The sequence below is a fragment of the Bombina bombina genome, unplaced genomic scaffold (genome assembly GCF_027579735.1).
Source record: "Bombina bombina isolate aBomBom1 unplaced genomic scaffold, aBomBom1.pri scaffold_823, whole genome shotgun sequence".
Classification (NCBI taxonomy): domain Eukaryota; kingdom Metazoa; phylum Chordata; class Amphibia; order Anura; family Bombinatoridae; genus Bombina; species Bombina bombina.
In genome coordinates this window covers 64225-82809 of record NW_026512315.1, presented here as the reverse complement: position 1 = coordinate 82809, position 18585 = coordinate 64225, and positions in this window count along the sequence as shown.

Sequence of the window (18585 nt, the reverse complement as noted above, 5' to 3'; positions counted from 1 at the left end):
CGCACTCCTTGATACCTCTGAGAGGTAGCAAAAAATCAACTGCCTACAGCAACAGCAAGACAAAGTTAAAAAAAAGAGATTTGTATAACATCTTATATATATATATATATAGCACAGGATTGTGCTCCCTCTCACAGCAATTTCCCCCAAAACATAGGGGAATTTAACTATAATAGTAATATAAAGATATAAAACAGTGTCCGCTGCTCACTTAACTGCAGACACCCAACACGTGGGCCATCAACCAGAACTTTATTTGGGATGCGGGTGATTTGCCTGCTATAGACTGCCACTTCTATATGCCCCATAATCAGTGGTCATGCCCGGCCGCAAATTGAACAAGCCAGATAAAAATAACAGATCCAAACCAATCCACCAGTATCTAAAAGTCCAAGAAACAGCAATCTCAAACACAGAAATGGAGATGCCATTAACACAGGAAACAGAATTGTCGCAAAAGCTGACACCAGAATCAGGAAACAATAACCTACTAACCAAGGAAGATCTCAAAACTTTATGCACAAAAGATGACATAAAAGATATCTTGGGTGAAGTTAAAGGATGGTATGGCGAACTTAAAAAAGACTTATCTAAAGTAACTAACAGAGTCTCCATGCTGGAAGAAAACCATAATACTACTGAAAAGGACATCCAGCATATCTCAAAACTAGCCTATGAACAGGAGGACACTATCCATCATTTGTTGGAAAGAGTTGAAGACCTCGATAATAGGGGAAGGCGCAACAACCTTCATATATGGGGTGTTCCGGAAACAATACAACAGAATGCAATAGAGGGTTGTTTACAAGATATGTTCAGAACTCTTAAAGGCACGAATGACTCCCCGGATATCTGCATAGAGAGAGCACACAGGGCTTTGCGTGCAAAACCTCCTCCTAAAGCCCCGCCAAGGGACATAATCTTAAAATTACTTAACCATAAGGACAGAGAAGAGATTCTGCGACACGCCAGACAAAAACAAAAATTTACCCATGCAGGGAACCACATACAAATCTTTGCAGATCTGTGTCCAGCAACATTGCAAAAAAGAAGGGAACTCCACTTTATCACATCTACCCTAAGAGATAAGAGAAAATTCCTTACCGCTGGGGCTTCCCGGTTTGTATCATCGCTACAAAGGATAATAATACAGCCATCTACAAATCCCCGGAGGACCTACCACGCTTCAATAAAACACTACAACTAAACATCAAACACCTGGAGGGAGAGGAACATCACATGGGAGATAAAAGACATCTGGACAGGCCCACTACTTCTGCCCCACTGAAGATGAGGCCATTACAACATTCCTCAGGAGAGGAGCAATCAACCGGTACAGTTGTACCAGGACATTGAACTAACCTATACGGGACTATCTATCTGAAGCAGCCATGGTAGCTTAAGGTCGTATGTTTAATCTTATTCTAAAAATGTTTTGTTAATTGCTTGGGGGTGGGGATACTACCCTTAGTATTATATTTGCTCTGTTAATATTTGTTCCACATATTGCTGAACAGTTAAGTATAGCAATAGTGAAAGTTACCATTGTTTACCTATTATACAAGACATTGAGTATAGTAGATTAGATCTCAGGGCATATAGGCGCAAGAGACACAATACCACACACAAAGCAAATATCAGGATCTAGGAACAACCAAGTTCACAGACCCATTAGGTCACACCTAGAACACAACACATTAACAGAAGGCACGTCCCATATATAAAACAGGCACATTTAGTTACTCTGAGGTCTGCAAGAGTATCAGATATGCACTCTATCACACTCACATCAGTGAATGTAAACGGCTTGAATAGCCCCGAGAAGAGATCTATGGTATTTAGGGATCTATATAAGAATACAGGAGACATACTGCTGATACAAGAAACCCACTTTAAGAGAGGCAGGGAACCAAAAATACTGTCACATAAGTACAAAAATACATATCTGGCCTCAGGTGCAACAAAGACAGGGGGGGTGGGCATATTGTTCAAGAATACAATTCAGTTTCAACCCACATATATAGAGAAAGACAAAAATGGAAGATACATTATTTTGGTGGGACTCCTATTTAACAGGCCAATCACTATTGCAAATATCTACCTACCAAACAAAGACCAACACCACACATTTAAAACAGTGTTTCACTCGCTGCTAATACACACCAAAGGGATTCTGTTTTTGGGGGGGGACCTTAACTTTCCGATGGATCCGCTGATGGACACGTCTACAGGCTCCACTAGCACGCCCAAACGGGTAATTAAAACCATCAAGAGTCACATGTATTAACTTAAAATACACGACGTTTGGAGAGCAATGAATACAAGCACCAGAGATTATACATTTTACTCAACTCCACATAACACATTTACCAGGATAGACTACATATTCTCAGACCAGATAGGGCTATCTATGATCACAGACTCTAAAATACTACCCACCACCTGGGCGGATCACGACCCGGTGCAATGTTCAATAGACTGGCCAGATATTCCACAGAGAACATACATCTGGAGGTTAGATGAGCACATGCTAGGAAACCCTCTAAACAGACAAGCAATAGATAGGACACTGGCAGAATACTTCAAAGAAAACGTGGTGGCAAGCACATCAGACAGAATTGTCTGGGAGGCACATAAGTGTGTAGTAAGAGGAGAGCTAATAGCAAGAAAGGCTAAGGAAAAAAAAGGAAAACAGACAATTCCTAAACTCCACACTAGCTCAGATAGGGTATTGGGAGAAAATGCACAAGCTGAATCCACAATCTAAAGAATCATTAACCTCACTACAAAAGGCTAGGCAATCATTGAAAAAGTATCTCACTAAGGAATATCAAAGAAAAGCCTCTTACCTAAAAAAAAAATACTTTGACATAAGAGACAAGACAGGTACTTCATTGGCAAAAGCCCTGAAAAGACGGCAACTGAACACACATATACATTACATTAAAAACAAACAAGGGACGATACATAATGACAGCAAAAATATTGCAGAGACGTTTAGAAAATATTATACGTCCCTATATAACTTAACAGAAGAGATCACACCGCAGAATATAGAAGAATTTATGTCAGACATTGACCTCCCTACTCTGGGTGCAGACGAAGCTAAGGGCCTAGAACTCCCCATAATAGTAGAGGAAATCAAAAAAGCTATAAAATCCATGCCAAGTGGCAAAAGTCCAGGTCCAGATGGATTCAGTATGAAATACTATAAAATATTCCCTCACCATTTACTAACCCCATTAGCAAGAATGTTCAACTCCCTTCTAGATTCTAATGGATTCCCAGAGAGCATGCTGGAAGCCCACATAACTGTCCTACCGAAACCAGGTCGGGAACCAAATAGACCAGAGAATTTCCGACCAATATCCCTTTTAAACTCAGACGTTAAGGTCTTCGCCAAAATTTTAGCTCACAGAATGAATAAATTCCTACCCCAACTTGTAAACACAGATCAAACAGGATTTATTCCAGGAAGGGAAACGAAAGATAACACCCTAAAAGCCCTACAGCTCACATCATATGTTGAACATAACAAAGTCCTGGTGGTCCTGATATCCACGGACGCCGAGAAAGCTTTTGATAGGGTAAATTGGCAATTTTTAAAAGCAGTGCTGCACAAAATGAAATTCGGTGATACATTTATACACTATGTTTTTTACACATGTCCCTGGGCAAGAATCAAAGTGAATGGAACTCTATCAGATAAATTACACATTCAGAATGGCACCAGACAGGGGTGCCCTCTTTCCCCGGTCTTATTCGCTATTTCCATAGAAGCCCTGGCCCAAAAAAATCAGGAATAGCCCACTAATCAAAGGCATCCAAATAGGAGACACCGAACATAAATTGGCTCTTTACGCCGATGATCTGCTCACACTCACGGATATTGAGACATCTTTACCAGAAACATTAAAGGTATTTCAGAGCTATGGGAAAGTGTCCCACTTCCTAATAAATACAAATAAATCCGAATTGTTAAACCTAACATACGATGAGATAGAGTTTCAATGCTTAACACAAAACTGCCCACTTAAAATACAAAAAACAAAACTAAAATATCTGGGAATATATCTATCGCCCGACCCCAAAGTACTATTCCAATCTAATTATAAAGAATTAGAAAACGCACTAATAGCAGACCTCTCCAGTTGGAGGAGTAAATCCATATCCTGGCTGGGTAGAATCAACGTCATAAAAATGAATGCTCTTCCCAGACTCCTATATCTACTACAAACTGTCCCAATACACCTCCCACAACAATACATCTCCAAGATTCAATCTCTGTTAGAACAATTTATTTGGCAGGATATCAGACCCCGAATCGCCAAGCAAACCATGTACATGCCCAAAGAAAACGGGGGGTTGGGTGTCCCAAATATCAATATGTATAAAATAGCAATAGCCCTACAGAATCTGGTAGAGTGGTGCACTAACAACACCCATAAACAGTGGGTACAAATAGACAGACATATATTAGGGATGTGCAATGCTGGCATAGCAGCATGGCTCCCGGCTAAAGATAGACTGACACTTATTCAGCATTATCAGGTTATGGAAGAGTTCTTCCAGACATGGGACAGACTAATAAATACCACAACACATATATCCGGTACCGCTTCACCCGTGATGCTAATTAGCCATAGCTCTGCTCTGCACTGGATACAAAAAGACAAACAAAAAGACAAGGGCACCCACATTAGGAATAGAATTATCTCAATGTTCCAACAGGATGGAACGCTCAGGCCCCTAGACATGATAATGGAATACCATCCAGACATTAAGTTGAACTAGTTTTCATACAGACAAACCTGCCACTTCATTCTAACTCATTCCAAAAGACAATGCCTGACCAGAAAGCTGACGCCATATGAAACCCTTTGTCTATCTAATGATACACCAAAGCACTTAATCTCAATACTATACAAACAGCAATTGTTAGGAAACTCGCAGACCTTACCCAGCTACACTAGAGCATGGGAAAAGGAGTTGGGGCTGGACATTCCGGACAAAGATTGGCAAGGTGCTTTCCTTGAAACTAAAAAATCCTCTATCTCAGGCAGGGTCTTGGAGACCAACCACAAATTCCTCACACGCTGGTATCTCACCCCTAGTAGACTATGCAAAATATATAAGACAGCCAGTAATAAATGCTGGAGGGGCTGTGGGGAGGTGGGTAACATGACTCACATTTGGTGGAGCTGTGACAGACTGGACACTTTCTGGTTGGAGATTCTAAAACACATGTCAGATTTGGTGGGAGAGCGAATACCCAATGATTCCTTAATACTTTTATTTATGTCTCTCCCCAAACTCAATAACAAAATAGCCATACTAATGATAAATAGTGCTAAATCAATAATACCGAAACACTGGAAATCAGACACCCCGCCCACAGTAGAGGAGTGGAAAGGACAGGTGGAGAACCTGCTACATCTGGAAAGATACCATCATTTACAATCAGGGACCACAGAAACACGAACTAATGACACTCCTATGGAAGCAGAACTTCTCGGTAGACTAAAATAAGATATCACAATACAAGTAGAAGCCTAGTTATCCTTTATAGGGCTCATACACATGATTGGTAGTTGGGGCGGGTAGAGATATAGATGCAGATGTTAGTGACTGGGAGCGGTTGGCAGGTCAGGGAAACAGGTAACCTATAGATACATGATACCTTGTGTTCCTAGAACAAGTATGTATTGTGCCTCAGAAACCCTTTTTCTTTTTTCTATCTACCCTATTGTGGGAAAGAGATTTATATTAGTTACTAGATTGATTTAATTTAACTTGATGTTCTCTCCAATGGACTTTGCAAGAGAAATGGAACAAGCACTGTTTTGGAAAGTGTGTGTCGCCAGTGTGGTAAAATTGAGAGACATTAGATGATATAAATGTTAAAATAACTATGAATGTATAATGTTACAAAATACTATTGAATACCTTGTATGACACTATAGTTTCAATAAAGCATTTTTGAAAATCAAAAAATAAAAAAAAATAAAAACAGCCATTTTCTGCTGAAAACATAATCCACAACCTAAAATATAAGTTTATTCTTATAATGAAAAGAAAAACTTAAAAACATCAGCAGAAGAATCAAACTGAAACAGCTGCCTGAAGAATTTTTCTACCAAAAACTGCCTCTGAAGAAGCAAATACATCAAAATGGTAGAATTTAGTAAATGTATGCAAAAAGAACCAAGTTGCCACTTTGCAAATCTGATAAACTGAAGCTTCATTCTTAAAAGCCCACAAAGTGGAGACTGATCTAGTAGAATGAGCCACAATTCTCTGAGGCGGGGTTTGACCCGACTCCAAATTAGCTCGGAGAATCAAAAGCTTAACCAAAAAGCCAAGGAAATGGCAGAAGCCTTCTGACCGTTCCTAAAACCAGAAAATATAACAAATAGACTAGAAGTCTTCCTGAAATCTTAGAAGTTTCAATATAATATTTCAAAGTTCTCACCACATCCAAATAATGTAAGGATCTTTCCAAAGAATTCTTAGGATTAGCACACAAGAAGGGACAACAATTTCTCTACTAATGTTGTTAGAATTCACAACCTTAGGAAAAAAATTAAAAAGAAGTCAGCAAAACCGCCTTATCCTGAAGAAATATCAGAAAAGGAGATTCATAAGAAAGAGCAGATAACTCAGAAACTCTTCTAGCAGAAGAGATGGCCAAAATGAACAACACTTTCCAAGAAAGTAGTTTAATGTTCAAAAAATGCATAGGCTCAAACGGAAGAGCCTGAAAAGCCTGCAAAACCAAATTAAAACTCCAAGAAGGAGAGATTCATTTAATGGCAGGCTTGATATGAACCAAAGCCTGGACAAAACAATGAATATCAGGAAGTTTAGCAATATTCCTGTGAAATAAAACAGAAAGAGCAGAGATTTGTCCCTTCAAGGAACTTGCAAACAAAATCTTATCCAAACCATCCTGAAGAAATTGTAAAATTCTAGGAATTCTAAAAGAATGCCAAGAAAATTTATGAGAAGAACACCATGAAATGTAAGTCTTCCAAACTCGATAATAAATCTTTCTAGAGACAGATTTACAAGATTGTAACATAGCAATAATCACTGAGTCAGAGAAACCTCTATGACTTAGCACTAGGCGTTCAATTTCCACACTTTCAAATTAAATGATTTGAGATCCTGATGGAAAAACAGACCTTGAGACAGTAAGTCCGGCCTTAATGGAAGTGGCCAAGGTTGGCAACTGGACAACCGAACAAGATCCGCATACCAAAAACCTGTGAGGCCACGCTGGAGCCACCAGCAACACAAACGATTGTTCCATGATGATTTTGGAGATCACTCTTGGAAGGAGAACTAGAGGCGGGAAAATATAAGCAGGTTGATAACACCAAGGAAGTGTCAACACATCCACTACTTCCGCCTGAAAATCCCTGGACCTGGACAGGTATCTGGGAAGTCTCTTGTTTAGATGAGAGGCCATCAGATCTATCTCTGGAAGACCCCACATCTGAACAATCTCAAAAACACATCTGGATGGAGAGACCACTCCTCCGGATGTAAAGTCTGACGGCTGAGATAATCCGCCTCCCAATTGTCTACACCTGGGATATGAACCGCAGAAATTAGGCAGGAGCTGGATTCCGCCCAAGCAAGTATCCAAGATACTTCTTTCATAGCTTGGGGACTGTATATTGTCTGTCTGAAAACAAATGAACGGTTCTCTCTTCAACAGAGGCCAGAACTGAAGAATACTGAAAACTGCACAGAGTTCTAAAATATTGATTGGTAATCTCGCCTCTTGAAATTTTCAAACCCCTTGTGCTGTCAGAGATCCCCAAACAGCTCCCCAACCTGAAGACTTGCATCTGTTGTGATCACAGTCCAGGTTGGACGAACAAAAGAAGCCCCTTGAACTAAACACTGGTGATTTAACCACCAAGTCAGAGAGAGTATCGAACATTGGGATTTAAGGATATTAATTGAAATATCTTTGTATAATCCCTGCACCATTGGTTCAGCATACAAAGCTGGGGAGGTCTCATGTGAAAACGAGCAAAAGGAATCGCGTCCGATGCTGCAGTCATGAGACCTAAAACTTCCATGCATATAGCCACTGAATGGAATGACTGAGACTGAAGGTTCCGACAGGCTGCAACAAATTTAAACGTCTCTTGTCTGTTAGAGACAGAGTCATGGACACTGAATCTATCTGGAAGCCAAAAAATGGTGACCCTTGTCTGAGGAATCAAGAAACTCTTTGGTAAATTGATCCTCCAACCATGTTTGAGAAGAAACAACACTAGTTGATTCGTATGAGATTCTGCAGAACGTAAAGACTGAGCGAGTACCTAAATATCGTCCAAATAAGGAAACACTGCAATACCCCGCTCTCAGATTACAGAGAGTAGGGACACCTAGAACCTTTAAAAAGATTCTTTGAGCAGTTGCTAGGCCAAATGGAAGAGCAACAAATTGGTAATGCTTGTCTAGAAAAGAGAATCTCAGGAACTGAAAATGATCTGAATGAATCAGAATATTAAGGTATACATCCTGCAAGTCTATTGTAGAAATAAAATGTCCTTGCTGAACAAAAGGCAGAATAGTCATTAAAGTCACCATTTGAAAGTTGGTACTCTTACATAACTATTCAAAATTTTCAGATCCAGAACTGGTCTGAATGAATTTTCCTTCTTTGGGACAATGAATAGATTTGAATAAAACCCCAGACCTTGTTCCTGAAAAAGAACTGGCACGATTACCCCTGAAACTCCAGGTCTAAAACACACTTCAGGAAAACCTGAGCATTTACTAGATTTGCTGGGATGCGTGAGAGAAAAAAAAATCTTCTCACAGGAGGTCTGAGAGACAATACTCCGAAACCATTGATTTTGGACAGAATTTATCCAAACATCCTTGAAAAAAACCTTAATCTGCCCCTTACCAGCTGAGCTGGAATGAGGGCCGCACCTTCATGCAGATTTAGGGGCTGGCTTTGGTTTCTTAAATGGCTTGGATTTATTCCAATTTGATGAAAATTTTCAATTGGAAACAGATTCCTTGAGGGAAGGATTAGGTTTTTGTTCCTTATTTGACAAAAAGAACGAAAACGGTTAGAAGCTTTAGATTTACCCTTAGGTCTCTTATTACCTTGGAAAGAAGAGATAGCAATCTAGACTTAGAAGTCATATTAGCATTCCAAGATTTAAGCCACAAAGCTCTTCTAGCTAAAAATAGCTAAAGACATAGATCTAACATCAATCTTGATGGTATCAAAAAAATGGCAACAGAAATGATTAGCATGTTGCAGTAAGCGAACAATGCTAGATAAATCAGAATCCAATTCTTGTTGCGCTAAATTCTCCAACAAAAATGTTGATGCAGCTGCAACATCAGCCAAAGAAATTGCAGGCCTGAGAAGATGACCTGAAGATAAATAAGCTTTCCTTAAATAAGATTCAAGTTTCCTATCTAAAGGAACTTAAGTACTATCTTCCATAGGAATAGAGGTACATACAGCAAGAGTAGAAATAGCCCCATCAACTTTGGGGATCTTTTTCCCACAACTCTATAAAAATTGCTGGTAAAGGATACAATTTTTTTTTTTTAAACTTTGAAGAAGGAATAAAACAAAATGTATGCTTATCTGATAAAAAAAAAAATTTTTGGGATACGATGAGTCCACGGAATTCATCCTTACTTGTGGGATATCACCTCCTGGTCAGCAGGAGGAGGCAAAGAGCACCACAGCAGAGCTGCCATATATAGCTCCTCCCTTTCCTCCCCCTCCAGTCATTCAACCGAAGTTAGGAAGAGAAAGGAAAAGCCAAGGTGCAGAGGTGTCTGAAGTTTAACAAAAATCCAAAAAGAAATAAATTTATCAGGTAAGCATAAATTTAGTTTTCTATTTTAAGATAAGATGAGTCCACGGAATTCATCCTTACTTGTGGGATACAATACCAAAGCTAGAGTACACGGATGAAAAAGGGAGTTACAAGACAGGTAACCTAAACGGAAGGCACCACAGCTTGAAGAACTTTCCTCCCAAAAGCAGCCTCCGTAGAGGCAATGTATCAAATCTATAAAATTTGAAAAAAGTGTGAAGCGACGACCAAGTTGCAGCTTTGCAAATCTGCTCAACAGAAGCATCATTTTTGAATGCCCATGAGGAAGCCACAGACCTAGTGGAATGAGTCGTAACTTGATCAGAAGGCTGCCGTCCAGCAGTCTCAAATGCAAAACGGATGATACTCTTCAACCAAAAAGACAGAAAAGTAGCCGTAGCTTTCTGACCCCTACGTGTCCCTGAAAAAACAACAAAGAAGATGTTTGACAAAAATCCTTAGTTGCTTGTAAATAAAATTTTAAAGCATGAACTATGTAACAGACGTTCCTTCTTAGAAGAAGGATTAGGACAAAAAGAAGGGAGAACAATCTCCTGATTAATATTCTTTGTTGAAACCCCTTTAGGAAGAAACCCCGGTTTAGTACGTAACACCACCTTATCCGCATGAAAAATAAGATAAGGAGAATCAAATAGAAATGCAGAAAACTCAGATACTCTTCGTGCAGAACAAATAGCAATCAGAAATAACACTTTCCAAGATAATAGCTTAATATCAATGGAATGCATAGGTTCAAACGGAACCCCTTGAAGAACACTAAGAACTAAATTTAAACTCCAAGGAGGAGCAATTGACCTAAATACAGGTCTGATTCTAGTCAGAGCCTGACAAAAAGATTGTACATCTGAGATATCTGCTAGACGCTTGTGAAACAAAATAGATAAAGCAGAAATCTGTCCTTTTAAGGAACTCGCTGATAACCCCTTCTCCAATCCATCTTGGAGAAAAGACAAAATCCTGGGAATCCTAACCTTACTCCATGAGTAACCCTTAGACTCACACCAAAAAAGATATTTATGCCATATCTTATGGTAAATATTCCTCGTAACAGGCTTACGTGCCTGAATCAAAGTATCTATAACCGAATCAGAAAAACCTCGCTTAGACAAAACTAAGCGATCAATCTCCAAGCAGTCAGCTGCAAAGAAACTAGATTCGGATGAAGGAAGGGACCCTGAATGAAAAGGTCTTTCCTCAATGGGAGCTTCCACGGTGGCTGATATGACATGTCCACCAGATCCGCATACAAAATCCTGTGAGGCCATGCAGGAGCAAAGAGAATTACCAATGCCCTCTCCTGTTTGACTCAAGCAATCACCCTGGGAAGAAGAGTAAATGGAGGAAATACATAAACTAGGCTGAAAGACCAAGGCACTGCCAGAGCATCTATCAGCTCCGCCTGGGGACCCCTGGACCTGGACCCGTATCTGAGAAGCTTGGCATTCAGACGAGATGCCATGAGATCCAACTTTGGCCTGCGCCATCTGAGAATAAGGAAAATATCTCTGGATGGAATTCACATTCCCCTGGATAAAATGTCTGCCTACTCAGAAAGTCTGCCTCCCAGTTTCTACTCCTTGGATGTAGATCGCTGACAGATGGCAGGAGTGAGACTCCACCCACTGCATTATCTTGGCTACTTCTATCATCGCTAAGGAACTCCTTGTTCCTCCCTGATGATTGATGTAAACCACAGATGACATGATGTCAAACATGAACCTGACAAACAATACCGAGGCCAACTGGGCCAGGTCAGAAGAGTATGGAAGCTCGCCCATACCAGAAAGCTAGCTATCAATGTTGCGACCACACAACACGATCTGCGAAAGCAGGATCCCAGGGGCAGATAAACTGACAACCATTTAAAAAAAACAGCACCAATGGGAGGATCCAAACTCCCAAACTTCTGTTTTCCAAACACTTGAATGAACCATTAAGCTATCTGAGAAAGATAGCCACGGTAGAAACAAAAACCCCTGTCTCCTGCCTCCAGGAAAATTAGAGGAGTCTGCATAAACTTCCTTACAGTGTTAAAACATTTAACTGAAAAGAATGAAGTTAACCAGACCAAACAAGATGATGACCACAATCATCAGCCCGAAACCTCCGCGTACTGAAACACTGATGTCCAAAAAGTGGACTGTAGAACTAGACCAAGGTCAAAATGTAACATGTATTTTACTACCCAACGGTACTTATTTAACCAACCTCAGAAGGATGAAAGGCTGAGTAGACCTTGCCAGAATTAAACCTGCAACCCATAAGCTGCCACAGATCTCAGTAACAGTGCATTAGCACAATGAGCTATCTGTCTGGCTTTCCTTATCTTTTCCTAAGAAAAATAGTTCTTTCCTAAAAACACCTTCCAACCGAGTAATCGCAGGAAGGAAAACAACATTTAAATCAGTTGCAGTTGGATTCAAACTCCCAATCCTTTGTTTACAAGGTGACTAACCTTTAAAGAAAAGAAGACACCCGGATCAGGATGTCATCCCTATAGGGCGCTACTGCAATGCCTCGTAACCGAGGCTTCACCAACAGCAAGACCGAAGGGAATAACCACAAATTGGAAATGTTTGACTAGAAAAGCAAACCCTTAAAACCTGTGAAGATCCTAACCAGGAACAGAAACAATCACCCCAAGTCGGAGAAGCTCCCTACAGGAGGAAGAACGCCTCACACTCTGTCTGGACTAAAATCCTTAAAGACAGAAGCTTGGAAGGAGAACTAACGTCAAAACCAATCCTTAATGACGCAAATCGGAAAGCAGGCACTTCTTGCTGTCCTTGATTCAAAAACATGCTTTTTGAACTACATTCCCCCAAGACTGATTGGGTCCTTTCGGAAAGCTTGAACTGCTCCCGCAAGGAAAAAGGAGTGTAGGAGTTTCCTTGAAAACTTGAAAGGAAATAAAAACACCCTGACTTATTGATCATCAAAAGCTTTAAACTCCAGATGAGACATCCGCAGACCAGGATCTTATCAAAACATACTGCGGGATATTATAGGAAGTTTAAAACCTCCTAGGGAGCCATAAGCCAAGACTCCCCAACAGAATCTGGCATAGCAAATATCTATTAGTGTTAGGAGACCCTTTGAGTACTCCTAAATGACATACGCCATGGAATAACACAGCACTGAGTAGACATGACTACGCCCATAATTTCGAAGTCATACAGATAAGAAAACCTCCTCAGGAAGAAAATGGAGGTGCTCCACATAAACTGAAAGAAAACAACTTAGTAACAGTTGACACATACATCTGGAAGTACAATATGTATGAATGAGATACTTGTAAAAGCGCAGCTAATCACCCAAAAGTGTCCCAAGACGCTGCTCATTTTATCAACCTCGCACTGCCTTAGTATGCTGAGCTATCTGTCCAGCTTATAAAGGAAATACCCAAACAAAATCTTAGACCTTCCCCCCATATACCACAGAAGTATCGTCCTCTTTAAACTCATGGAAGAAACACAATGAATAGCTACCACTGTATGTGAACAAAAACATTCCATCAGATGTCTTCCCGGTAGCATGGGAAAGGCTGACAATGCAACATCCATTGCCATGATAGAAAAATGCGATGTCTTGTACAGTAACTCCAGATGGAGATTGCGAGGAACAGCAGGGCACTGCATGTGTGTTATAGAAAGTAATGAACACCTTCATAAACAAACTGACACACATATAGAAGAAGAATTGACAAACTCTTAATCCATAGATAATAAAAATAAACAAACCTTACTGTCACTTTAAATGTTAAAGTGCAAAAATTATTTTATTTTTTTTAAACTGACTCACACTTGACCAGTTAATGACAAACAACACATAAACATTAGTGTTTCTATAAGTGTTCCAGAGCAACCCTCTTTATTTTGATGAGGAAATAAAAGGTTGAATAAATACAAGAGGAACCACAGGAAACAGCATTTGAGTTATAGAAAGTTATAAACACTGTCATAAACCACCTGACTCACATATAGAAGAAGAATTAATAAATTCTTAACCCTTTGTTAATAAAAATAAACATAGAAAAAACGTTACTGTCACTTTAAATGTCAAAAAGTAACCTTTTTTTTTTTACATTTGTGCAGTTAATGACAAGTAATATATAACAAACATAAGTGTTTCTATAAATGTTCCAGAGTAAAAATATACAAGAAGAACTCTGCAAAAGCTCCTCTATACCACAGCTTGCATCTAGCTGAGGAGCCAGACAGTCTCTGTACTGATGCTGTTTCAATGTTTAAACATATCTTTTAACAATGCCACATCCCTAGTCAGCACAAACACTTAATGCAACAGTAGTGCTGTTTGTAAACGCAAGCACTCAGACACACAATCCTCCGTTCCTTCCTCAACCTGAAGTGTTAAGAAGGAAGAGGCAACTGTAAAGTGCTACACTAATCCAAAGTCCTCCGTTTCTGAATACCGGAAGCCCTGAAAGGAGATACAAACTACAATGGCGCCATTCATAAGCTCCACCTCTCGTGGGCGCTTTTCCCGGTCGCCATTGAAAGCTCATTTCTGAAAAAAACAGCAGCCCCTTAGGAAAGAAATTGCACATAACAATAGCGCCAAATACAAACTCCACCCCTCGTGGGCATTTGATAAGACTTCTCCAGGTCTCCATTGAAAATCAAGTAACGGCACCAGGAGCAAATAAATAAACCACTTCCCAGCTTCCCAAAATTGTTATTATACTTAGCCTCAATAACAGAATCTCACGATCTGGCATTACAAAAATGCTAATAAGAGGATTAAATAAACTAGTGCTTAAGAGTTAATATCCCTTGCCTTATTCTCCTACTATCTACTTCCCAGATAGAAAGGTGTATAAATTGAAAAAGTGATGGAGATTAGGTGCTTAATCTGCAAAAGGGATAAAGGTGTGTATGGAAGTTGTTAGCTAAATATGAAGAAAAAACTAGACCTTTAACAGAATAAGTGAAACATTCTTTTACAATTTATTTTCAAAATAAAAACATGATAATACCAAGATAAAATAAACCACAATCCCTAAGTGTTGCAACACTATATCAATCAATTCATAAAATTCAGATATACATTTGTTTCATACACCAATAAAAAGGTTTATCTGCCCTTTTGTTTTCTATACTTTGTTCAAAGATTTTAGATAGAATGTATTCTTTTACTTCAACACAATTAATAATATTTGTCTCTATTCTATATTTTATATCTATATTTTATCAACTTTAAAATCACAGATATGTAGCAAAAACTAACAAGTAGTTAAAACAATTTAAATGCAAGACTGATTATAAATGGTGTCCCCACAATGGCTGTTAACTTATATTGGTTGTAATTTTGCGTATCTAAAAAGTTCATCAAAGCACTTGTAAGTGTAATTGAAGGTAAATCACTGAGGGCTGTGTTCTTTATCCTTATATTTATGTTGTGATAAATTACGGTTTCACAGTTACCCCTTCGTATCCTTAGTGAGCTTAATTTGTGGAAATGGAATGTTCCAAACAGTGTTTAGGGGTGATTTTCTTACCCTCCCTTGTGAGCTGTTATTACTCACGGCTTCCCGGCAGTTCCTAGGTGTCCTCGGTTTGACTCTCAGGCAAGGGGTTCCAGTAGGTGATTCCCCTTTGTGTTACCTTGTCACTGGTCCTTATAGGAAGTGCTCTGAATGCAGCACCAAACTTTAGACAATCCCTTTGTTTCTGTAACTTGCGCAAGTTAGCTTTTCTGTTTGTAGTTTCTCAATCTCCTGCACTTAAGTACTTCTGTACGCAGGAAAAAAACAAGCTTTTCTTTCTTGGTGTTCACACAGATATCAACATGTTCGCCAGAAACACTGGCTTTATCAGGATCTTGATAAAGCCAGTCTACTTCTATACCTTTTCAGACACTCAGGAGAGACCTCGCTCTACGGGGGACTGCTCTTTACCAGATGGTCTGCCAAGCTTTGGGGCACACAGGAACCAGCACTGCGGACTATATGAACTAAAATAGCTCCATAGACTATCCAGTTAAAATTTGTGTGGGACTATTAACATCTAGACCTGTTTTTCTTATTTATATATTCTTGTAAATGGATGGGAATATATATATATGAAAAAAAGACCAATAGACCCTCCATATACTCCTAGCGCTGACTAATTGTATTTTATATATATATATATATATATATATATATATATATATATATATATATATATATATATATATATATATATATATATATATATATATATAAACAAAGTCCAGATTAGAGCTGCACACCATGTACTTTACAGCATCTGCCAGGGTGCAATGTCAAAAGAGAATATCCATTGTGCAAAAAAGACAGCACTCACTGGTCTTCTATATAAATAAAATTTAACTGTTAATGTTACAAAAAGATTTAAAAAGTGGGGGTATACATTACGTTTCAATGCCTAACTGGCATCTTTATCAAATTTCCCAAAGATAAGAAAGGTGGTTCCTGAGAGGCTACATCAGCTATGTGATGTTCCAATGTGAGCATAAAGATTCTGGCTTTCTTTTCTCTCTTTATAGTGATTACCAATTTCATAAAGAGGCTGCTATCAGCTGTTTCTGATCCTCTTCGCGCCGCAGTGAGAGCGGTCTGACACACCCACACATGAGTTGATTGGTTAAAGTATCATATGTCAATCCCAGCAATGTTTCACTCTAAGCGCATGGCTAATTGTCATATCAATGCGAGGTTCCATATCTTCCGCCCTCCATTGATGCGACTAGCCAATCACATGGCTCTGTAGAACTTGAACGTCATCGTGCACGCCCCTCGGTTACGCCTTGCATGCGATCGGGGCCAATCGAAGTGAGGACCTTGTGAAGAATGAGCGTTCCATAGGATTCTGGCATAATGATGCCGTTTTCAGCGAACATAAGCCTCATTAGGTCTCAGATGATTTCTGTGCAGGTTTGATCGTCATGTTCCTTTTCGTGGGCGGAGTATGTGTCAGCATCATGTGGTAAAGTAGATTACGGGGTATATCACACATATATTCATTGCGACCATACAATATATGTCCCACACATCACGGGTATACCCCTCCACATTCGTTGCACTGCAGCCCAGTGAAGGAGTGATAAGATGGTAACATATGGGGTGGTGGACCCTCTTATACTGCTTTATACATCCACTCGACATCCTATAGTATGAAAGATAGAATGAAAAAAGCAAAGAAAGAAAAGCAGAAAAAGAGAAAAGAAAAGAATAAGAAAAAAGTTGACATTGATCATGTGCCTCCCATGAAGAGAGGGGGAGACAGAGGGAGAAGGCTACTGCAGATCGAAACCAAGTGGATCTATACAGTTGACCCAAGGGGTCTTAACAGCAAGATGGACTTTGGACCATTTATTGGTTAGTGCTCTTGATCCGTTGACACTGATCTCTCTACATCTATTTGTGGTAGTTATCCCTGCACACAAAAAAGGACATTGCTGGGATTTGTGCATACACACATGTGCTCTTCAACATAGGACATTTAAGATGGACGTGGGACCATTTATTGGCCAGTGTTCTTGTTCTGTTGATACTCATCTATCTATATCTATTTGTGGTAGATATCCCTGCATACAAAAAGGACATTGCTGGGATTTGTGCATATACACAAGTGCTTTTCAGCATAGGACATTTAAAGACTTAGGAATTTAAAGCCATTTTTTATAACTTTCACTCTGCATAACAAGGATGTGGTTAAGCATATAATTGTGTCTGCCTTTCTTTTCCTATACCATGTGCTGTACTATGACAGTGTTGAATGTGTTTACACATCAGCAGCTGCGTTTTTAAAAACTGTTCTTTTTTTTCCTACAAGCAGCATTTACATGTGTTCACACCCTGGAGCTGTGATGATGACCTGCACAGTTCCGGATATGCTAATTAGCCAAGTGCATGTAAAACAAATACTGGAGGGGTGTGAGCATCCAATTGTAAAGGAGCAGGAAACAGGAATGGGCGTGGCCTCACGGATGCATGCAATTTGGATTGTTTGACAAGTCATTTGAGGGTATATAAGACTGCTTGAAAGCAGAAATGTTACTCTGCCTCCCGGATGTCAGGATTATACAAGGGTCCTCAAGCTGGGTGATGCCATTTGACAAAGGTGTCTGTGGACACCGAAACGTCTTGGGACTATGCTTTTAACTTTTTTTCAATAAAAGTTATTTTTTTACTTAAATCCAGTGAGTGCTGTCTTTGCTCTGGACTATATATATATATAAAAAAGAACAAAGACACCAAACCTAAGCGCTACATGAATCAGCTTACCCAAATATATGTCACCACAGTTAGTTGGTCCTCAATCCTCAGCATGTAACTTGTGATCTCGTCCCCGGCACAATGGAGAGTGGGTGGATGCAGGGAGACTTGAACTGCTGCAGCTGCTTAATCAGAGTGTCTGCAAACACTCCAGAGAAATGTAGAAATCCAAAAGAATTAAGGAATAGCGCAAAAACAGTCCAAAGACACCTGCTCTTAAAAAGTGTATACATTTTAATATAATCCAAGATAAAAAGCCATCGTAGTACAAAAATAAGAGTTAAAAAGTAACTCAGTGTGTACAGAGACACCTGTCTGCAAACATGTTTCGTGCCTCAGCACTAACAAGTGCTGAGGCACGAAACATGTTTGCAGGCAGGTGTCTCTGTACACACTGAATTACTTTTTAACTCTTATTTCTGTACTACGATG